Source organism: Protopterus annectens, chromosome 4.part0, assembly GCF_019279795.1.
Source record: "Protopterus annectens isolate FY-2018-M chromosome 4.part0, PAN1.0, whole genome shotgun sequence".
NCBI classification, from domain to species: Eukaryota; Metazoa; Chordata; order Ceratodontiformes; family Protopteridae; genus Protopterus; species Protopterus annectens.
In genome coordinates this window covers 585,346,229-585,370,894 of record NC_056733.1, presented here as the reverse complement: position 1 = coordinate 585,370,894, position 24,666 = coordinate 585,346,229, and the positions used below count along the sequence as shown (strand labels likewise).

At 41.7% G+C, this 24,666-nt stretch overlaps 1 protein-coding gene across 1 annotated transcript in view; it reads right to left on the bottom strand.

Moving 5' to 3' along the window:
- Window positions 1-24,666, bottom strand: part of ACACB (acetyl-CoA carboxylase beta) — a 1,510,375-nt gene that overhangs the window by 676,970 nt on the left and 808,739 nt on the right. The gene's annotated exons all lie outside the window — the stretch shown is intronic.

Here is a 24,666-nt window from a genome sequence, read left to right as displayed (position 1 = left end):
GTAGGGATTTGAATACTGCAATAGAGAAGAGAAGTTCATCTATTATTATGGTAAGATTTTACACAACTATTTTATGTCCTTCTAGTCATCTGTTGCAGTATGCTTAATATGAGGGAAAGTAAAAAAGCTCATGAGGAGAAGGTGGAGGAAGAGGCAGCTGAGCTCTCCAGAAAGCCATGGAGTATGGCTCTGGCAAACCCTGCCGTGGACTTAGAAATGTCATCCAATTTCTAAAATTTAGTGAAGGTATGTACAGAAAATCATTTAGCCGCTTCAAGAATAGAGCTAGTATCTAGTCCTTTGAAGAAAGCCACTGATGAAGCTACAGCCCTAGTGGAATGTGTCTTTATAGAAGGAGCAAGGGTTTTACTATGCTTCACATAACGGATCGAAATAGCTTTAGAAAGCCAAGTAGAAATAGTCTGCTTGAAAGAGGCAATCCCAGAGCCCTGGGATGACAGGACACAAAAAGCTGATCTGATTTCCTAATAGAATTGGTCTTGTCTAAGTAAAATCTAAGTTGTCTATGCACACCCAGAGTGTGCAACACTTTCTCACTAGAATTTTCTGGAGAAGAAAAGAAGGTAGGTAAATGAAATGGATTGGATGAGTGACAATTTGTTGAATACCTTGGGTATAAGAAAAAGGTTGGTACGCAATAACACCCTGTCTTTATGGAAAACCAAAAAAGGGAGGAGAGACCATTAGGGTCCGGAGGTCAGACACCCATCTGGCTGAAGTAATAGCTAGGAGGAGTACTTTTCCAGGAACAATGTTGCAGAAATGCTGACGAAGCTGGCTCAAAAGGGAGAAGAATCAGCTTTTCAAGTGCAAATTTGAGATCCCAGGGAGGAGTGATAGGTTTCTTGGGAGGTTTAATGTGAAGAACACCTTTAAGACATTGTTTAGCCTCAGGTCTGCTAGCTAGAGGGGGGTTAAACATAGACGGGCAGAAATAGCGGACATATGGGCCTTCACTGAGGAGTACATCAAGCCAGCATTGAGCAATTCACACAAATAGGATAGAACACCACGGGGACTTCCACTGATAATGGATCCTGGTTTCATGAGAGACACCAATATAATCATGGTTTAAAATTGAAATTGTTCTATATAAAGCTGGGTCTGATGTGTCTTTACTGCTTTTAGGTATTACAGCCACCACAGTTTCTTCCAAAAAAAGTATTGCTAAACAAAAAGTACAGTTTTGTACCTACCATAAATGTAGATGTTCGAGGATCTACATTGCTGCAGTCATAACCTGTGGGTAGTCCGCTGTCCTCGGTTGGCCCAAATACCAAAGAGCTAGGCTGGCGTCGGTCAATGTCGCCTAGAGCTGACGTCAGTACGTAGTAGTACTTAAGCGCATGACCGACGCCATATCCTCAGTCTTTCTTGCCCCAGATGTCAGAAGGCCTAAAAATTAAAGGCCAGAGCCAAAATAGCAAACACCCAACAACCACCAGTGTAGAAATAAAGAGTATCCCAAAAAGAAACCCAGCAACCACAAACTATAGAGGGGAAGGAGGGAGGAAAAATTGGACTGCAGCAATGTAGATCCTCGAACATCTACATTTATGGTAGGTACAAAACTGTACTATGTTCTTCGTCTCACATTGCTGCAGTCATAACCTGTGGGTAGAATCCCAAAGCAAAGGAAAAGGGAGGCTGGCAAACTACAAAGCATTAGGAGCTGCTAACATGCCCTGTAAAACTGCAGTGGCAAACCCAGCCCTGGACTTGGAATAAAGAGGGAGATGGTAATGCTTAGTAAAAGTGTGTACTAAACTCCAAGTAGCTGCCTCCCAAATATCCTTAGTAGCTACACCCCTCAAAAAAGCAGTAGAAGTGGCAATAGCAGTAGTAGAATGAGGTCTGATCCCAGCAGGAACATCCTTCCCATGATGAGAATAACAAAAAGCAATACAATGACCAATCCACTTTGAAATAGTCTGCTTTGAAACAGCTTTCCCTTGTGAACTCAAAGCAAAAGAAACAAATAACTGTTGAGTCTGTCTGAACTCCTTAGTTCTGCTCAAATAGTAACGTAACTGCCTGTGGATATCCAAAGAATGCAAGACTTTTTCCCCTTTATTTTGGGGATCAGCATAAAAAGTAGGCAAATGAATAGACTGGTTCAAGGCCACATTAGAAATCACTTTAGGCATAAAAGTAGGGTTAGTTCGCAAAGAAACTCTATCCTTATGAAATATCAAAAAGGGTTCAACTGCCATGAGTGCCTGCAATTCAGATACCCTCCTAGCAGAAGTAATGGCCAACAAAAAAGCAGTCTTCCAAGACAAAAACTACAGTTCAGACGTAGCTGCAGGTTCAAAAGAAGGTAAAGTAAGTTTCTCCAAAACAAAATTGAGATCCCAGGAAGGAGTAGGAGCTCTACATGGGGGTCTTATATTCTTTGCCCCTCTAAGAAATTGTTTGAACAAAGGATGTGAAAATAAAGGAGGGTCACAATCATAGTGAGCAGAAATGGCTGCAGCATGAACTTTCACAGAAGAGAATGACAAACCCTTGTCCAGTAATTCAGTAAGATACTGTAGTGCAAAACTCAAATTAGGCACTGAAACATCAAAACCCTTTGCAGTGCTCCAAAGAAAAAATCTCTTCCATTTATCAGCAAAAACTTTTCTGGTGCTAGGCCGCCTGGCTTCCAAAATGACATCTAAAACCTGTTGAGGAAGCTGAGACCCCACCGGCTCCATCACAGAATACGCCAGGCCGTCAGATGGAGGGACTGCACCTGAACATTGAGAAAATGATTGTTTGACTGGGACAACAAATGAGGAACCTGTGGCAGAAGCCAAGGAGGCTCCTGGATTAAACTCCTCAGCAGAGGATACCAATGCTGACGTGGCCAATCTGGTGCTATGAGAATCATACAAGGCTTGTCCCGCCTGACTTTCAAGAGTACCTTGGGGAGAAGAGGCAGAGGAGGAAAAGCATAAATGTGAAGGTTGTTCCAACTGAAAGATAGAGCATCCACTTTCCAAGCATCTGGGTGGAACATCTTTGTGCAAAATTTTGGTAGTTGAAAATTCAGTGGAGAAGCGAACAGATCTATGTCTGGAGTTCCCCAAGCCAAAGTCAATTGTTTGAAAACCTGAGGATCCAGTTTCCACTCGTGGGGATCCACAATTTGCCTGCTCAATATATCTGCTAGGGAGTTCTGTGCTCCTGGCAGAAACCGTGCTTGAAGATTGATTCGCAAACTCAGAGCAGTCTCCCACAAAATCATTGTTTGCCTGCAAAGAGGGTAGGAATGGGTTCCCCCCTGCTTGTTGATGTACCACATGACTGTTGTGTTGTCTGTTTGAATCAACACCTGTCCCGGCTGAAGTAGGTCCTTGAAGGCCATCAAAGCAAATTGGACGGCTAACATCTCCTTCATGTTGATATGCAAATGTAGTAGTTTGGGAGGCCACATGTCTTGTATCCATTTCCCATTGAAGTGTGCTCCCCAAGCCAAGTCCGAGGCATCCGTCGTTAGGATCTGACTCGCCTCTGGTCGGGTCACAGAGAGTCCCTTGTTTAGGTGACATTCCTGAGCCCACCACAAGAATTCCTTCTGGATGCAAGGTATAATCCGAATGACAGTGTCCAAACCATGGCAGTGTTGAGTCCACACACTTTTGAGATACCACTGTAGCTTCCTCATATGCAGTTTGGCATTGGGAAGTACTAGAATGCAAGATGCCATGAACCCCAAGGCTTGAAGGACTGTCCTTGCAGTCAGCCTGGACATTACTGATAACTGCTGGAAGTATAGATGAAGAGTTCTTTGTTTGTCCGGGGTCAGAAATGCCATCTGAGAAGCTGTATTCAGTCTCACACCCAGAAAGCACATGTCCTGAGAGGGCACTAGACTGGACTTTATTTCGTTCACAGAATACCCTAGGCACCTTAAAACTGCCATTACATACTGGAGATGTTGTAGTAGTTTGTCTTTGTTTTGAGCCAGAATCAGGCAATTGTCCAGATAAGGATACATTTGTATTCCTCTCTGTCTGAAGAAAGCAATCACAGGAGCCAGAACTTTTGTGAATACCCTGGGCACAGTAGATAAACCAAAGGGCAATGCAGAGAACTGATAATGAGAAGTACCAGCCCGAAATCTCAGGAATATCCTGCAGCTGGGCCTGATAGGGATTTGAAGATAGGCCTCTTTGAGATCCAGGGTTACCATCCAGTGATCTTTGCCTAGCATAGGCAGAAGTTGTTGTAATGTTAACATCTTGAACTTTGGAATGTCTAGGTAGGTATTGAGAATGGACAAATCCAGAATTGGCCTCCAAGTGTTTCCTTTCTTTGGCACTAGGAATAGACGGGAATAAAATCCTAGGCCTACTTCTGACGGAGGGACCACCTGAATTGCCTCCATCTGCAAAAGCAAGGAAATTTGTTCCTGAGCCTCCAGCCTCTGCTGAGGAGGCACATCCGGCATGCCTTTGAAAGGAGGAAAAGTGTGAAAATAAAACTTGTAACCTTGATTTATTATATCCAACACCCACTTGTCCTGGGTGACCAAATTCCAGTTTTGTTTGAAAAGTCCCAACTTTCCTCCTAGAGGAGCTGCCAGTAAAGAAGGGTCTGGCAGTGGAAGATACAAGTCATTGGGTCTGCTTACGAAAGGGCTGACCCCTGCCCTCACCAGAAGACTGTGCAGGAGAACTCCAAGTCCTAGGTCTGCAAGAACCCTGAGCGTGAGCCCTGCCTCTACCACGTCTAGACCTGCCCTTAGACTGATAATCCGAAGAAGGATAAGACCATCCTCTAGCAGGCCAATTACTACTAAACTTAGGGGGCTGCACCTGCAAAAAATCCTTGACCGTCTGCATAGACTTAGCCTTATCTTCCATCTTTTTCAAAACTGATTCCACAGGAGGACCAAAAAGTACTTCAGATTGAAGAGGAGCATCCAAAATTCGAGCCTTTACATGCTCTGACAAATTTTGATCCTTAAGCTAGGCATGTCTACAAATAACTGAACCTGTAGCAGCCACCCTGGATGAAGCCTGAAGAGCATCAAAACCACACTGCAAAGAATGTTTGCCAACTTGATCTGATGCATGAACCAACTCCTGGAGCTCCTTACACTCTATACCCTCAGATAAAGCATCCACCTTAGACTTCAATTGGCCTAACAAAAAGTTCTGATACTTCAGCATATGAAATTGGCAATTCAAAGCCCTCATAGCTAACGTAGAGGAGGTGTACACCTTTTTCCCCCACCTATCTAACGCTCTAGAATCTTTATCCAAAGGAACTGGATTCTTAGCAACAGAAGCCCTAACACCCTTCGGACCTTGAATAATAGTTTCCGGATCAGCTCTAGGACTTTTGTACAAATACTTATGTGCTTCTGGAACTCTGTAATATCTGTCTGGCTTAACAGGGGCCGGAGGCAAAGAATCAGGATTAAGGGAAGATTCAGAAAAAACATCCTGAACAACATCTAAGACAGGAGGAATAGCCAAGGGCCTATGTTGTGGCAGAAACAAAAATTCCCTAAGCCTTTTCCGAGAATCTGAAAAATCTTGACCTTCCCACTTGAAATGTTCCCTCATGGAATGTAAAGTCTCAGAAAAAGAAAAATCCTCTGGAGGAGAAGTAGAAGGACAGGAGTCCTCTGCATCCGAATCTGAATAGGAAGGGAAATCCTGAATTTCTTCAGCTGAGGAATCAGAGTAGTCTGAGGAATGATCCAGTCCCTCTAAATCTGCCTCCACCCTAGGCCTCTTCTCTGGGGGGGGGCATAGAACCCCTGATCAAAGTAATCAAGTCCTCTGCCATTTTCAACATATACTTTTTAGGAACAGGTGCTGGAGAGCTAGAACTATGACCAGGGCCAACAAGACAAGGTTTGGCCTTAGCATGGCCTTTAGCCACTGAAGTAGAAGGCCTAATAACCTTTTGTAAAGATGGAACTACAGATACCTGAGAAGCACCCTCAGCCTGGCCGAACTCCTGAGAGGCCAACTCCTGCAAAAGTAAAGGTTCCCCCTGGGATTCAGCCGAAACCTCGGCAGGATCCACAGATTCAACCGGAGGCTCCGTAGAACCGGCGTCCGCAACGGACGACTCATCCGGTTTAGACCTCAAAGATTTATCCTTATGCTTTTTAGCGGTAGCGGGCGTCGGAGGATCCGACGGCATGTTATAGTTACACCGTTTACCGAAAACAAGCCTGGCACAGTCTAATCTACGTTTAATGGTGCGCTTATTAAATCTAGCACAAAAGCGACACCCGACCACGTCATGCTCAGGCCCCAAGCAAGGAATACAGAAAGAATGATAATCCCTATGAGGTATCTGTTTCCCACAAGAAATACAATTATTAACTTTTTCTGACATCCGGATAACTGAGGCAAGAAAAGACAAAAATTTCCCCAACGGGGTACTTAGCCCAACTTGGTCTTCGGTCTGAAACTCGATAAATGAAAATTTCAGAACGCTGAACGGCACTTGCAAACGCTGCTTCTGCTTCGGACCACGCGGCAAGAAAGACTGAGGATATGGCGTCGGTCATGCGCTTAAGTACTACTACGTACTGACGTCAGCTCTAGGCGACATTGACCGACGCCAGCCTAGCTCTTTGGTATTCGGGCCGACCGAGGACAGCGGACTACCCACAGGTTATGACCGCAGCAATGTGAGACGAAGAACATCCTTCCAGATCATTATCATTCTATCACTTTTTTCCTCCTAACATCCATACTTCCACAGGAATTCAATCTATTCCTGAATACTTTCCTAGAAATTGATTATACATCACTGTTTATATCACACCTCCTTCTATTTTAACTAATTGTTGAGCCTCATTTACCTCTAACCTTAGCATAACTCAAGTCTTCCATAAATATTTCCATTTGTGCTCATAAAATTTCCAACATATCTCTAACACCTCTACAAGATCAATGTTTTTCTTTCCTCTGGTTATAGGCTCCCTAGGCTTGGCGACTACCCTTTCTATTGCCTAAGTCGTGATACAAGTTTTTGTGCTTTGGAGTTATTATAAAAACAGTTGAGACTCTTCCTGTTTTGTGAGATTCCCCTTATTCTGCAATACTTTAACTTTTGTAAGCCCTACTAAATAATCCCTATTACTTCTTAACCATGTCTTTTTTCTTCTGTTTTTACAATATTTTAAAACTCAATTTTTATTTTATCCCAGCCACTAGCTATAACTTATTTAGAAATTTCTGTCTTCCCTACTATTGATTAATTGCAACTACCCATTCCTTAAATTCCACTCCTTTTAGCAGGTAAGTGGGAAGTGCCAGTGTCTCATTTTTTACTTCATTATCCAGTATTTTTATCTTGGTTTTTACTGGTGCATGACCTGAAATAGTTATTGGATGTGTTTTGGTTACTGGATGCATTCTGAAGCTTTCAATTAAATGCACATGTTCCTGTGAAATAAATTTTCTATCTAGTCTAGCCCAGTTATTGTATCTTGGGGAATCTTCTTCTTTCGGCTTTTCTCAGTTAGGGGTCACCACAGCAGATCATCTGTCCACTCATGATTGGCAGTGGAGTTTTACAGTGTCGAGTTGCCAGCCCGGTGCCCAACCTTCCACAGACGGCACACACACACACACACACACGTCACACACACTCACACCTAGGGCCAATTTAGAGTGTCCAATTCACCTACTGCATGTCTTTGGGATGTGGGAGGAAACCGGAGCACCCAGGGGAAACCCACGCGACCACAGGGAGAACATGCAGACTCCGCACAGAAGGCACCCCAGCCGAGAATAGTTATTGTACCTTGGGGAATAAGTAAATTCTCTCAAAGTTCCTACTACTGAATTCATGTCTTCCATGCCAAATATTTGAATAACTCTCTTCAGAATCCTACTCTCTTGTGTTATATTTTCCCTTCTAGGTCACTCAAATACATACTCACTGTTGCAAATCAAGTTCCATTTCCCACCTGTAAGTAATATTCCCTACTGAAAGCCAATTATTTCTCCCAAAATATTTTCTAGCTCCATAACAGCAGTTTTTGGTGGAATATAAATATATGCCAGCATAACCCCCCTTCCTTACTGCTACAGATCTACCATTATTATCTTTTCCCCTCTTCTATCATTATTGGAATTCCTCTAGCAATTAATGCAATCACTACAATTTTCCTTTGTCTCTGATATTTTGCTGAATATTCATCCTGAAACCTTTCTTTACCAAATTCACATGCTCATTTCTTATTTGCACTCTGCATATTTTAATATAATTCAATACCCTTGGCTTGCTACTCATTTATTTTAATACTGGATGACTATCTCTTGCTTCTGACTGGACATCCAAAATTAGGAATAGCCAGGGTGGACATTCAAGTCACATTAACAAAGGGAGGGAAAGTGTCCTATGGTGGATGTCTGGGATGAACTTTTCTGAAATCTCTGGCTCCAAAATTGTTCCAAGTCCCCATTAAGAATGAGGCATCATGTGTAGTGCCAAGAGAGATGGTAAATGGTGTTTAATGACGTGCTTAATGTGTACTGTAAATTATTCCACATACTGTATATATCTTCCCACTATATTCAAAATATGTACTGTAAATTATTCCACATACTGTGCATTCCTTCCCACTATATTAAAAATGTATGCACGATTGTTACCGGTTTTCTGTGTACTACAATTGATTACATATTTGCCACAGAGCGTGGGTCATGGTTAAAAGCGACTCCTGGACCACTCTACTTACCTAGCAAACAAAATTAAATAAATAAAGGGAAGTTTAGTAATGGATGCAATTTTAGTCTCAGGGGTCCAGAGTTTATAATGAGCCAGACAGACTATGTGTGGGAGATATAAAACATACATTTCTAAGCCTGTCAGGGATGGGTGACAACCGAGCTATGCAGCAGGCCATTATACTACTCCCTGTAATCACCTCCAAAGGTAATGTATGCTACTACTTTCCTCTGATGAAAGAAAATGCCCAGCTTTCAATGACTAAAGGTAATGCAGACAATAATACAAGCTAAGCAGCAGATACACAAGACTGCATTAATTGTGTGTCCCATGCATAACCTCAACAAATTTGTGGAAATACAGTGGAGGAAAACGTGCCACATAAATGTTTTCTTTCTGATCAGTGCAGAAAAACATTTCAAGAACTCTCACAAATTACATACATTTATCAACAGTCTGTAGAAACAGTCTGTTCAGGACACAGAGAGCATATGTGCTATGTTAAATGTTACTAATTGTAGGCAATGGAATAAATAGTAAATGTTTACTATACTCAGAGAGCATATGTGCTATGTTAAATGATAGTAATTGTAGGCAATGGAATAAATAGTAAATGTTTACTATACTCAGAGAGCATATGTGCTATGTTAAATGATAGTAATTGTAGGCAATGGAATAAATAGTAAATGTTTACTATACTCAGAGAGCATATGTGCTATGTTAAATGATAGTAATTGTAGGCAATGGAATAAATAGTGAATGTTTACTATACAACAGCATATACAGCAGTTAAGAAATTATAAATTATATACTTCAATTCTCCACATCTCTTTTCTTCTACTGGAAGAAGTTGAGTTATCTTAACATCTCCTCATATTATCCCCTCACTATCCTAGTAATATTCCCTTGTGTCCTCTACAGCACTGGGAGCTTCCTTCCCCTATAAGGCCTCCGTAACTGTTTACAGTACCAGTGCCATCTCTGGAGTCTAACATTCCTGCATAATACACTGCTCAGCTTTTAGTTTGCCTTCGCACCACTCCTTCTTGCCAAACCTGATGGATTTGGTGGTCATAATAAAAGGTTCCTTCTATGATTTAGATTTGTAACCGGATTCCACCAGCTGTGCTGTTTTTGTTTGACTGTCATTTCTCAGGGCTAGCACTTTGCACATGGATGGGCTGAAATGAAACCGACACCTTTCAGACCCTTCTTCCATTCTCCTCAGGCTAAACATTATGATTGCTCTGCCATTTGTACCACCATTCTCCCAGCTTTGACGTAACTTGCAAAGAGACTGATCTAGTTTTAAATATAACGCTTTTGGTTAGAATGAACAGGGTAAAAAGGACTAGAACCGGGTCTGATCACCAAAAGGACATGACTTATCTTCTTACCACTTGATAGCTCTCACCTGTGGGTCACCCTCTGTTCCCTGTTGGTCACCAATCTGCACTCTTTTCTATCCCACCATCTCTGCAATGAGCAGGAAATGAGGGTCTTATGCACAGTCTTTGCTGGTAGGACATGACTTGTGATCTTCTTACCCTTCGATAGCTTTTAACTGATGGTCACACTCTATTCCATGTTAGTCATCAATCTGCAGTCTTTTCTATCCATCCCCTCAACATCTTTGCAATGAGCAGGAAATGAGGGTCCTATTCATAGGGTTTGTTGAAAATAAGACAGATCTTGTCCACAATCCCTGGTGTCTCAGTTGTAGAAATGGATGAGCTAATTTGACAAAATGTACCTATTGTGACTGTATGTAGGAAGTCATAAAGCAACTACTTTTGTCAAAGAAATCTTGTAAATCTTTACTTTAGAATTGGTTTCACTGTCTGCCCTCTAATAAAGTCAGGCTGGCATTAGCATGTACGCTTCTGGTCTGCTTCATGTTGACTTCATAGACCACATCATAACTACTTACCTCCTGGGAAACTCTCTTTGAAAAGGGTCTTATTGAACACTTGTGTTAGAGGATTTACCTAAACTGCAGTAGCCCTTTTTAGGCTACTCTGTAGGATTCTGTTTGGCCCCTGTGCCTTACCCTTCCATTGTGCTTTCTACCTCCTTCACTGTTCTCTCTTCATATAGCCAGCTGTTCCTTGCCTACCCTACTTTCCAAGTCTAATACTCTCCCATAAGCTTTGCTATTGAACTGCAATGCAAAATGCTGAGTATCTTCTAATAACACACACACACACACACACACACACACACACACACACACACACACACACACACACACACACACACACACCAAACACTGTTAGGGACTTTATGTCTTAGCACTTTGGGATCAAATATCTGAAATACAGGCATTCACTTACAGCAGGCAACACCAGAATGCTGAATATTACAAGCGTCACCCTGACCTCATGTGCAAAAATGGGGAAAGGGGTTTTGGATATATAGATGGAGTCATGGTGATTTGGTAAGAATGTTATTAAATAAAAGCTGATTAAAGAAGAGAAATGAAAAGTACAGTTTTGTACCTACCATAAATGTAGATGTTCGAGGATCCACATTGCTGCAGTCCTAACTATTGGGTAGTCCGCTGTCCAGTCGGCCCGAATACCAAAGTATATGGCTGACGTCGGTCAGGGCGCATTAGACTGACGTCAGTACGTCAGGGTACTAATGCGCATGACCGACGCCATATCCTCAGTCTTTTCTTGCCCCAGATGTCAGAAGACCCTAAAAAGACAAGGCCTAATATACCTACACCAAAAACATGTATAATATATACAAAATCATCAGCATATAACCTCACCTACACAACCACCCCTAAACACAGAGGGGAAGGAGGGAGGGTAAATTGGACTGCAGCAATGTGGATCCTCGAACATCTACATTTATGGTAGGTACAAAACTGTACTATGTTCTTCGTTCCACATTGCTGCAGTCCTAACTATTGGGTAGAATCCCAAAGCAGAGGTAAGGGAGGCTGGCAAATCATAAAGAAGCAGGAGCTGACAACATGCCTTGCAAAATAGCTGTGGCAAAACCAGCCCTAGACGAGAGGAAGGTGATAATGCTTAGAGAAAGTATGCACTGAACTCCAAGTAGCTGCTTCCAAAATATCCTTAGTTGCCACCCCCCTTAGAAATGCTGTTGAAGTGGCAGTAGCCCTAGTGGAATGAGGCCTAATCCCAGCTGGAATCTCCTTGCCATGATGGGAATAACAAAATGCAATGCAAAACCCAATCCACCTAGAAATAGTTTGTTTTGACACAGGCTTGCCCTGCGAACTCAAAGCAAAAGAAACAAACAACTGCTGAGACTGCCTAAAATCCTTAGTCCTGCTCAAATAATAACGCATTGCCTGTGCACATCTAAAGTGTGCAAAATCTTTTCCCCTTTATTTTGGGGATATGCATAAAAGTAGGCAAATGAATAGTTTGGTTTAAAGCCACACTAGAAACCACCTTAGGCATAAAAGAAGGATTAGTACGTAATGATACCCTATCCTTATGAAAAATCAAAAAAGGCTCAACCGCCATAAGGGCCTGTAACTCAGAAACCCTTCTTGCAGAAGTAATAGCCAACAAAAAAGCAGTCTTCCATGACAAGTATTTCAGTTCAGCAGTAGCTGCAGGCTCAAAAGGTTGTAGAGTAAGTTTCTCCAACACAAAATTGAGATCCCAAGCAGGAGTAGGAGCTCTACGGGGGTCTTATATTCTTTGCCCCTCTAAGAAATTGCTTGAACAAAGGATGTGAAAACAATGGTGGGTCACAATCATAGTGAGCTGAAATTGCTGCAGCATGAATCTTAATGGAAGAGAAAGACAAACCTTTGTCCAATAACTCAGTAAGATATTGAAGAGCCACACTCAAATTAGGCTCTGAAATCTCCAAATTCTTTGCTGCAGTCCAAAATAAAAATCTCTTCCATTTTTCTGCGTACACTTTCCTTGTACTAGGTCTTCTGGCTTCCATAACCACATTTAAAACTTGTTGAGGAAGTTGAGACCTGCTGTCTTTCAAAACAGAATATGCCAGGCTGTTAGATGAAGAGAGTGAAGCTTGACATTGAGCAGACGACCGTCCTTCTGAGACAACAGATGTGGAATCAAGGGTAAAGGCCATGGAGGCTTCTTTACCAGACTCCTCAGTAATGGGTACCAGTGCTGCCGAGGCCAATCTGGAGCTATTAAAATCATCCTTGGCTTGTCTTGTCTGACCTTTAGAAGCACCTTTGGAAGAAGAGGCAGAGGTGGAAACGCATACACATGAAGATTTTTCCAACTGAAAGAAAGAGCATCCACTTTCCAAGCTGTGTGATGAAACCTCTTTGTGCAAAACTTTGGCAGCTGGTGGTTCAGTGGAGAAGCGAACAGATCTATGTCTGGAGTTCCCCAGGACACTGTCAACTTTTGAAATACATGAAGATCCAGTTTCCACTCGTGGGGATCCATGATTTGTCTGCTTAACACATCTGCTAAGGAGTTCTGTGCTCCCGGCAGAAACCTTGCCTGAAGAGTTAGTTGCAAGCTGAGCGCAGTCTCCCATAAAATCATTGCTTGCCTGCACAATGGGTAAGAATGTGTTCCCCCTTGTTTGTCGATGTACCACATGACAGTTGTATTGTCTGTTAGAATCAACACCTGCCCTGGAAGAAGTAACTCCTTGAAAGCCATTAATGCAAACTGGACTGCTAACATCTCCTTCATGTTGATATGTAGATGCTGTAGTCTGGCAGGCCACTTGTCTTGTATCCACTTTCCATTTAGATGAGCTCCCCAAGCAATGTCCGAGGCATCTGTCGTTAAAATCTGACTCGCCTCTGGCCGGGTCACAGAGAGTCCCTTGTTTAGGTGACATTCCTGAGCCCACCACAAAAATTCTTTTTGAAGGCAAGGTATTATTTGAATGACAGTGTCCAAATCCTGGCAGTGCTGTGTCCATACATTTTGAGATACCATTGTAGCTTCCTCATATGCAGTTTGGCATTGGGAAGCACCAGAATACAAGATGCCATGAACCCTAATGCTTGAAGGACTGTCCTTGCAGTCAGCACGGACTGATGAGATAGTTGATGGAAGTAAAGTGATAGACTCTGTTGTTTGTCCGGGGTTAAAAGGCCATCTGGGCTGCTGTATTCAGTCTCACACCCAGAAAGCACATGTCTTGAGAGGGTACTAGACTGGACTTTATTTCGTTCACAGAATACCCTAGGCATCTTAGCACTGCTATAACATATTCCAGATGCTGTAGAAGGTCTTCCTTTTCTTGAGCCAGAATCAGGCAGTCGTCCAAGTAAGGATAGATTTGAATTCCTTGTAGCCTGAAGTAAGCTATCACTGGAGCCAGAACCTTTGTGAATACTCTGGGCGCAGTAGATAAGCCAAAGGGCAATGCAGAGAACTGATAATGAGAATTTCCAGCTCGAAAACGCAGATACTTCCTGCAACTTAGTCTTATAGGCACATGAAGGTAAGCTTCCTTGAGATCTAAAGTTACCATCCAGTGATCTTTGCCCAACAGAGGTAAAAGCTGTTGTAACGTCAACATCTTGAACTTGGGAATGTCCAGATAAGTGTTGAGGATAGATAAATCCAAAATTGGTCTCCACGTGTTCCCCTTCTTTGGTACTAGGAACAGGCGAGAATAAAATCCTAGGCCCCTTTGTGATACAGGGACTGGCTGAATGGCCCCTATTTGGAGTAATTGAGAAATTTGCTTGTGAGCCTCTTTCCTTTGTGGTGGAGGAACGTCTGGCATGCCTTTGAAAGGGGGCAATGTATGGAAATAAAACCTGTAACCGTGGTGAATGATATCCAACACCCATCTGTCTTGAGTAATTAAATCCCAATTTTCTTTGAAAAGAGACAGTCTGCCTCCCAAAGGAGCTGTCAGACGAGAATCTACTGGCAGCTGAAAAGGCAGGTCATTGGGTCTGTTTACGAAAGGACTGACCCCTGCCCTCACCAGAAGTCTGAGCAGGTGAACTCCCTGTTCTAGGCCTAAAAGAACCTTGAGCTCTGCCCCTACCACGTCTAGACCTACCCCTAGACTGGGAATCATAAGCAGGATATGTCCAACCCTTAGTAGGCCAATTTCTACTAAACTTCGGTGGCTGCACCTGCAAAAATCTTTAACAGTTTGCATAGACTTAGCTTTGTCCTCCATTTTCTTTAAAACTGCTTCCACAGGCGAACCAAACAACACATCAGACTGTAAAGGAGCATCCAAAATCCTTGTCTTAACATGCTCAGCTAAATTCTGATCCCTCAACCAGGCATGCCTGCGAAGAACAGAACTAGTGGCAGCCACCCTCGAGGAGGCCTGTACAGCATCAAAACCACATTGCAAAGAATGCTTACCCACTTGTTCAGACACATGAACTAAATCCAGCAACTCTTTACACTCAATACCTTCCGCCAAAGCATCCACCTTAGATTTCAATTGTGAAAGGAGATAATTTTGATATTTTAGCATGTGAAACTGACAATTCAACGCCCTCATGGCTAAAGTGGAAGAAGTATACACTTTCTTTCCCCATCTATCCAAAGCCCTTGCCTCTTTATCAGTGGGAACAGGGTTTTTAACAACAGAGGCCTTAACACCTTTAGGTCCCTGAGAAACAGTCTCGGGTCTGCCCTAGGACTCTTAAAAGATACTTATGAGCTTCAGGCACCCTATAGTACCTATCAGGTTTAACAGGAGCAGGAGGCAAGGAATCAGGGTTCAGGGAAGCCTCTGCAAAACATCTTCTACCACATTCAACACAGGAGGTATAGCTAAGGGCCTATGCTGGGGTAAAACAAGAATTCCCTAAGCCTTTTCCTAGAATCAGAGTAATCTTGGCCTTCCCATTTAAAGTGCTCCCTCATGGAATGCAGAGTCTCTGAAAATGAGAAATCCTCAGGAGGAGAAGCTGTAGGAGTGGAATCATCCACATCAGAATCAGAATAAGGAGGATACTCCTGCAAGTCTTCCAGAAGACTCAAGCCTCTGAACACTGTTCCAAACTCTCAAACTCAGGTTCCACCCTAGGCCTCTTATCAGGAGGGGGCATAGAACCTCTAATCATAGTAATCAAATCTTCTGCCATTTTAAGCATATGTTTCTTAGGCATAGAACCTGAAGTGCTAGGAGAAGCCCCCACTGAGGCTAAACTTGGCCTACCTCTCAAAGAAGTTTTGGAAACAGAAGGAGAGGCTCTAACTACCTTGGGAAGAGAGGGAAGAACAGTTACCTGAGAAGCCCCCTCAGCCTGGCCTACCTTCTGAGAGGGCACATCCTGTAACAGTAAAGTCTCTGAAGAAACTCCTGGCAAAACCTCTGACTCCACCGAGCCTTCTAAAGAACCGACGTCCGGGACTGCCGGTTCATCAACCCTAGGCTTTGCAGTTTTATCCTTGCGCTTCTTGGATGAAGCGGGCGTCGGAGCATCCGACGGCATTTTATAATTACAACGCTTCCCAAACACTAACCTGGCACAGTCTAACCTTCTCTTAATAGTGCGTTTGTTAAATCTAGCACAAGAGCGGCATCCAACAACGTCGTGCTCAGGCCCTAAACAAGGTATACACAAAGTATGGTAATCCCTATGAGGTATCTGTTTCCCACAAGAAATACAGTTATTCACTTTTTCTGACATCCGGTTAAATACTGAGGCAAGAAAAAACCAAAACGTTCCCCAACGGGGTACTTAGCCAACTTTGATTCGGTCTGAAACTCCGACTTCAGAAAATTTCAGAACGCCAACCTGCACTCGCAAAACTGCTTCTGCATCGGACCACGCGGCAAAAAAGACTGAGGATATGGCGTCGGTCATGCGCATTAGTACCCTGACGTACTGACGTCAGTCTAATGCGCCCTGACCGACGTCAGCCATATACTTTGGTATTCGGGCCGACTGGACAGCGGACTACCCAATAGTTAGGACTGCAGCAATGTGGAACGAAGAACATCTTGTAATTAACTGTAACTGACTTTACTATTTTAAACTGTTGCTTTAAATGCATTGCCAATTCCGTGCATTACTCATTATACACCCCAAACTGTTAAGACAGATACAAAGTAACCAAATGCAACCTGGTTTGAAAGCTGGAGTGCAGATACAATGCAACTAAATTTAAGAGATTTGCTGCCAGACTTCATTACAGACAGAAACAGACACCTTACAACTTGGACCCTTTTTGTTAACTGTTACTTTTTGCTCCTGTGCTTGCATCACTGTTCTGAATTTAGCATGGTTCTGCCTGAATGCCTGGATAGATGAACAAATTGTATAACATCTAGTATAGATCATATGACAGTGAGAATGAATGAATAGGAGGTCCATTTTTATGAATGGAGTGCCTGAGTGATTGCAATGCATTGTTAGACTTGTGGCTTGATGAATGTTAAGTGATTCTTTGTGGGACTGAATGAATGTGGGTGTGTTGTGGATGGATGCATAGCAAACTGTCAGCAGTGATGCAAAGAAATTAACAAGCACTTTACCAGGGAAAGCTAATATGCACTGGTGGGTAGCTAAACACTGTGGGTTAAACCACTTAGACACATTCTGGTTACTATGCATGAACACAAAAATGCATTACAAAAATTGCAGACTTCAAAATGGCAAAGTAGGGCATTCCAGTCACCTCAGTGGAAGGGAGGAAGATGAGTACCACACTTTACGACTGAGGTTCAGAGATACAGAGTCCAGTCTAAGATGCAAAAAATGTTTACTAATGAAGGGACTGTTTTTCACTACACATAAGCAAACTGTGGAGTGCTAGATGGTCAGATAGTGCCTTTCATTGCAGTAACTTCTCATGTCCTTCTATATCACTGTTGCAGTATTCTAAACAGAAGGGATCTCCTGCCCAGAGCAGCCTAATGTTTGGCCAATATACAAAAGCCTAATGATCTAGTATGTGCTGTATGTCACACTTATGCTCCCTGCACAGAATTTAGGGCACAGAAGGGACATATGGACCCAACTACCCTGAACTTCTTTGCCACCAGATTGAATTATTTCTAGTTGGTCTGAATGCCTTGTTGCTGTACTGAATACTTAGCACCAGATAAGTGCCTCATTGGGGTTGTCCTTTTTCTTTTCTTGGTTTTGGATTTTATTTAGCTATCTAGACTTAATGTCCCAGTGTGGGAAGCAGATTCCCCATAAGGATCGCGACAAACAATATCTTTTTTTTTGTTTGGGTGACTCATGACCATACATCTTGTAGTATCTGTAAGGTGTTTGTGCCCAAGACACTCAGAAACCATCTGTCTTCCCTGGCCATTTATCTGGAAAACCAATGGCTTAAACAGTTAGCCCAGGGCACCATGGGCAGAATCCTATAACCCTGAGATACTTCTGTTAGGTAAGAAAAAGGCCAATAAATCTTGGCTGGATTCTTTAGCTGTCCAGCCTCCATGGACATCTCTCTAGAAGCAGGTAATAGGTCTGCAGGTTGTTCAGCATGTACGTCAGATTCCTCTGCCACAACCATGTTGGAGACCAGCATGGATCCTATTTCTGCATATCCTCCAAGGCCTTGCAGGTGTCTGCTCTGGACGTTGAGCGGGAACCATGGTTGATTATCTTAGAAGGCCCTAGACAGAGTCCGAAGATATTAGTCAGGCAGGAGGTTCCAGGTTCTCTTATTAAATCTTGCCACCTTAGGGTTGGAACCTCCACTATTTGTTAGAGCTGATTTCCCTTCCAAGAAAAGAAAAAAAAAATTGAGCATGTTTCAATCTGTCCTAAGGATCCTCAAATGGAATGGCAAGAGTTTACTCAGGATTTGTTTTCTGTCTTGATGGCCCTAGAGCCTCCTCAAGGGGTTTCAGTACCTGCTCCTCATTGGATCTCTACCGAATCTAAATAGCTTAGGCAAACGGATTCCAAAGATGAGGATTCAGCATTGGATGAGGGTTCTTTGTCCTATTCTTCACATATGCCTTTGCCTTTGGCTTATGGTTCTGATGGAGAGGAGTTTGTTAGATCTGAGTCTCCTTTTGAAGAGCTATCCTTTGTGGACACATTTGCTAGGATGATGGAATACTTTAAGTGGGATTCTTCTCAAGTGTCTGATATTCAGAGAAGATATTATACGTTGTTTCAGGTGGATACTCCTAAACCATCAGCAGTTTTTCCCATGTTGGCTGCCTTGTTAGATACTTTCATTGCTGCCTCCAAGTCTGCTGATTCTCAGACTCCTGCTCCTAAGAAACCTGATATGTTCTATAAGGTTCCTGAGGATTGCCTGTATTATTTAAATGCCCTTCTGCTGATCCTGCTGTGGTGTCATTCTCTTCTGACAAACCTTCTAAACTTTTGTCCTCTTCCAAACTTTTACTTTCTGATAAGCATAGTAGGGCAATGGAGAGGATTGATAAGAACGTATACATGGCTTCTACTTTGGTCTCTAGGGCTGCTAATTACCAGATCCCACATGACTAGGTATGCTCTGACCTTGTTTGCTCAAGGCTTGTTAGGTTATTTCTGACTTCCCTAATTCTGAAGGCAATTCCTCTGTGATTCTGAAAGCAATTCTTCTGCCTTACATATTTTAGGTTCTGCTTCTCAAGTGGCTCACCAATCTATTAAGTGTAGCTATGATGCTGCTGAAGCCTCTGAGGGCTGTGGCTTTTGGGTCTGTCATGATATATTACTCTTGGCTTCAGCTCCAGTCTTTGAAGACATTAAGGCCAAGTCGTTGGATACTCCTTTGGATAATAAACATTTTGGGACTGCTGCTGCTGACATGTTTAAATATCTTCAAGAGAAAAGCAAAGCCTTGCAGGACCTTAAACATATCTTTGTCTCTACTACCCCAAAGGTCCAGTGGAATTATCCTTCCAGATTTGCTTTTGTTTGCAGGCAACTCCACCAGGCCTCCAAGGGCAGGAAGTGTGGTAGGCGGACCCCGCTTTGCTAAGGCTTTTCAGATTTCTGTGACCCAGAAGCCTCCTTTATCTGATAAGCCTCCTTCTCTTTGACAGTTCATCCCACCTTCATTTAGACCAGGCTCCTTTGGCTTCCAAATTGGTATCTCATCACTTCAGACTCTTGGGTTCTATCATCTGTCAAGGTTACTTCATGGTATGGAAGTCTCTCCCTCCTTTTTCATAGCCAGGGAGTTTCTTCAGTCCCTAGGATTCATTGCCTCTTCTATGCCAATGCTCCCTCTTGCCAGACTGCATATGTGGAAGCTTCAATAGTACCTCGAAGTCAAGTTTGGCTGCAGCATTGTCACCATCTGGATTTCACTGTGCATCTCCTTCCTTGTCTAAAGAAGGAATTTGAGTGATGGATTCAACAGTTTGGTCTCAACCCAGGTTGGTCCTTTCAGACTTCAGTCCCTTCTCAAGACCAGTTTACTGGTGACTCAGACATGGGGTGGGGGGTTTCTTTTGGTCACCTGAAAGTTCAGGGTCTCTGGCCACCCCTATCAAAAGTCAGACCATATCAACATCAAAGAGATGAGAGCTTCAATTCTGGCCCTTCCAGCTTTTCACTCCATGCTCATTCCAGGGTCCTTGAAGATGTACACAGAGAACACTGCAGTGATGTGTTATGTCAACAAGCAGGGAGATACCAAATATTACCTCCTCTGCAGGATGGCTTTTCAGGCTTGGGAGGAGGCTCTCAGTTATAAGTTAACTCTTCAGGCAGTATACATTCCTTCAGAGCACAATCTAGTGGCAGACTTTCTGAGCAGGTCCAAAATACAGGCTCGCGAATGGATGCTTCACAGAGATTTGTTTTTGGACATTGCCATCAGTAGGTTATACCTCAGGTAGATCTTTTTGTCTCCCCTCTGAACAGGCAACTTCCTCTCTTCTATCCCAGAATGCCATGCCATCTGGCATGGAAGACGGATGCTTTTTCTTTTCCCTGGGAGGGGATTTTTTTTATGCTTTCCCTCTTCTTTCCCCATTTCCTAACATCCTGCAGAAGATTCAGTTGGACTCCCCAAAAATCTTGCTAGTGACTCCATTTTGGCCAAGACAGCACAGGTTCTCCCTCTTAATGCATCTGGCCAGGGATAATCACCACAAGTTACCACAGTGTTTGGATCTCCTCACAAAGGACAAGGAGTCTCTCATCCATCCTCACTTGTCCACTCTTCAACTGACACTGTGGATGATAGTTTTTTTTTTTTTTTTTCAAATACCTTTACTGAATTATCACTTATGACATATGCAAATTTATATTCATATCAAACTATATTAACATAATAAACATTATACATCACATATATTACTATATATCATATAATCTAAGCAATATTACATAAATTATTAAATTCCTGCCTTTTTAAAACAAAGACATTGTTATTAAACCATCACTTACTACATTGGCAATCATAAGTTTATATAAACGAAAACAGACCACACTGATACAATCCTAGCTGCAACCATTTTACATCCAAACCATACTGACACACTCCCTTTTGCAAACATTATACATCACATATAATCTACTCAAACATTATGTAGCTCATTTAAGTCCTGCTGCCTTTTAAACATCATTCCTCCTTTTTATGTATTGTTCCCAAAATTCCCATTTTCCTATGTAGTTTGCTCCTACCCTTTTCTAAAGATCTCAACTCCAATTGTTTTAGCTCTGTTACTATATTCACTACTTCCAATACAGTTGGTTTAGATTTTGATTTTTATTTTCTAGTAATTGCTTTTTTGGCAGCCACCATTATTAGACACAGCAAAGCCTTACCACGTCTAGGGAATTCTGATTCTGTATCATAGCTCAGAAAAATTATCAACCTTGTTAGACCAATCTTTCCAACCAGCATCTCCGACAGTGTATCCCACAGGGAATCCTTAAAGTACGCCAACTCACCGCATTCCCAGAAAATATGTTCTTAATTACCTCTTTCTTTCTCCTCACACCTCCAAGATTTGCTGTCTGCCTGAGGAAAAATTCTCAGGGATCTACTTGTAGTATAAAAATATCTATGTAAACCTTTCCAGGCAAAAATCATAAATATTCTAGATTTTGTTATATATTTAGGAGACATACACATATCCTCCCATTGTTTCTTTGTGAATTGCTTATTCAATCTCTCTTTCCAATTCTTTCTAACCTCCTCCAATTGATTCTTATAGTTATCATACAATATTTTATATGCTGTACTAATTATTCCTTTTTAATGCAGCTACTGTTCTAGGTTCTATTAAAAACTCTTCCAGTGTTGGTCTTTCATTTAGAATCCCATTTCTTTCTCTTTGCCTATACTCTAATATAAATCCATGACAGGGAAGGCAATCTTTAACCTGCAGTCCAAATAAATTCTTGGCATCTTCCCTTTCTATCATCTTTCCTGGTCCCAATACCTTGGTTCCTTTGCCAGTTTTCTCCAATAAATTCAAGCCCTCCCATCTTCTCTATTGTCTGCATCCCTAATTGCAGTCATCCCGACTGGCAGGGTCTCCTTTCTCCACTCTTGTGTTGGCTTAGCTCTTAGAATACTTTTTACTACTTTAAGGATATAATATTCTGTATGTAGGTGATAGAGTTTTGATCCCTTTCAAGTTTGTCTTTTCTGAGGACATGCTCATGGTTTTATAGGAGGTAAGGAAACCCTCAGCCAGAAGATCTGATATGTCCAAATGGAAATTATTTTTTATTCTGGTGCCATGCTCATAACCAAGACCCTTTATCAGTGGGGTTCCCTCTGGTCCTCTGTTATTTGTGTGAGTTGCTCCAGTCTGGCCTGGCCCATTTCTTCTGGTCTGCCCCTGAATCCTCCTTTATTTTCTTGTTTTGAGGTCAATCAATTTATTAAAGGAGTCCTCTTCTTCCTCCTTGGGACCTTAATTTTGTTTTGGAAAAACTGACTCAGGCTTCTTTTGAGCCTGCAGATTCTTCTTTGCAACATTGTAGCTGGAAGACTGTTTTGTTGCTGGCTCTTAGTTCTGGAGGGTTTCTGAGCTCCAGGCCCTTATGACCATTCCTCCTTTTTTTCTTTTTTCCTTTCATACTAATCCTTCCTTTATGCTAAAGGTATTAAACGAATTGTCCTTGAATCAGTTGGTACACCTCCCTTCCTTGTTCCCTTCACCTCTGTCTGCTATTGAGGGGGTCCTTCATATCCTGAATTTGCACAGACAGGTCAGCTAGTATTTGAATTAAACTAAGGTCATTTGTAAGTCTGATCAGCTTTTTTGTTTTCCCCCAGGACATTGTGTTTGACTGGTTCTAAGAAAACCATTACCTCCTGGACACCCACAGTGATTTCCTTTTATTATATTTTTCATGGCAAATCTCTGTTTACTTCTGGTAGAACTCATTCCCCTAGGGCTGTTGCCTGTTCTGGTGCTTTCTTCAAGGGGCTGGACACAAGTTCCATCCTTGAAACTGCTACTTGGTCTTCTGTGCATACCTTTACTAAGCATTGTAAGTCGCATATGGTTTCTATGGCCAGAGCAGGTTTTGCTGAAACCATTTTATATGGGTTTGTTGAGGGTTCTTCAGCCTTCCTCCTCCCATTCTGTTTCTTTAACTTTTTTACTCTCTCTTCTGTTTAGAATACTGCAACAGTGGTATAAAAAGACATGGTACGGTTGTGTAAAAGTTTTATCATAACGGTAGACGTCTTTCTCTTCATTGTTGCAGTATTCACTCCTCCCTCCAACCCCTTTTTTAAGATTCCCTTCTGGCTGAGAGTTTCTTCTTTTTCTTCTGCATTTTTCCTTCTGGATGTGCATGGATTCCTTTGTCCTATGGAAACTGTTTTCTTCTGGACAATTCAATTCTGGGTAGTTGTGTCTGTATTCATACAAGGTCATTAGGCTTTTGGATGCTGGGCTGCTCCGGGTGGGAGACCCCTTTTATCTAGAGTGCTGCAACAATGAAGAAAAGGACATCTACTGTTATGGTAAGATTTTTTCCTCAAATAAATTTATAAGGATTTTTTTTCCATAAATAAATAAATATTCTAATATATATATATTAATGTAATACAAATGATAAAAGAATTAAATTAGAAATAAGAACTACATTTAAACTATATACGATATATACTCAGGCCTGAGAACAAAAAATAATAAAATTATAGCTCTATTTTTCATTAGAACGTTTTCCATTTTCCTCTTCATCAGGATCCTAAAAATTAGAGGCAGAATTCATTTTGAAAAATGTCAATAAGAGATATCACTTTTGTCCAAGGATTATTTATAAATGAATTGGAATAAATTCTTTATTCTTTGACTTTAATCTCTTTAAGAGCTGTTTCTTTTGGGAAGAAAAGAGTCTTCAAAAGAAAAAGATGTAATCTTACCCATTTCTTGTCAATACATTTCCTTGCTACTGCAAGACTAGTCCAAAAAAGGCAAAAATTGACATTTTTCAAATAACCTCGCTTATCTACATTAAATAAAATGATAAACTTAGATAATGAAAAAGTATCTGTAAATAAAGCTTTTAAAATATCATCCATCTTAGACCAAAACAAGCTTAAAGAGGAACATTCAAAGAATATATGCATCCAATTGGCTTTACATTTTTGTTGAAATCACCAGCATAGTATATTATTTCCTTTGATTTTATTTGGAGTTAAAAAAAACTCTGTGTAAAAATTTCCATGTACATATATGCCAGTAATGACACCAAGAAATAATCCTAACAGATAACATTTTAGATTTACTGTGAGAGGTAAAGTTGTTTATACAGCTGTACTTTCTTACCAGTTGCCTCTGACAGTTTGGTTTACTATGTCACCATACCTCCCAACTTCTTTGCTTAAGTATAAGGGACAAAGGCCTCAAAGAATCAGGAACAATTTTAAAATATTACTGTAATTCACTGGGTTTTGCATAATATGCAGTTTCTGAACATCAAGAATGAAGCTCAATGTCTGACACTAACTGACTGACTGTAATCCTCAGCGATTTACCAAAAAAAAAAAATCAAACATTTTACAAAAGGCAGGGCAAAAATATGAGGCAAAATAAGGGACAGCCAAAAACAACTTGCTA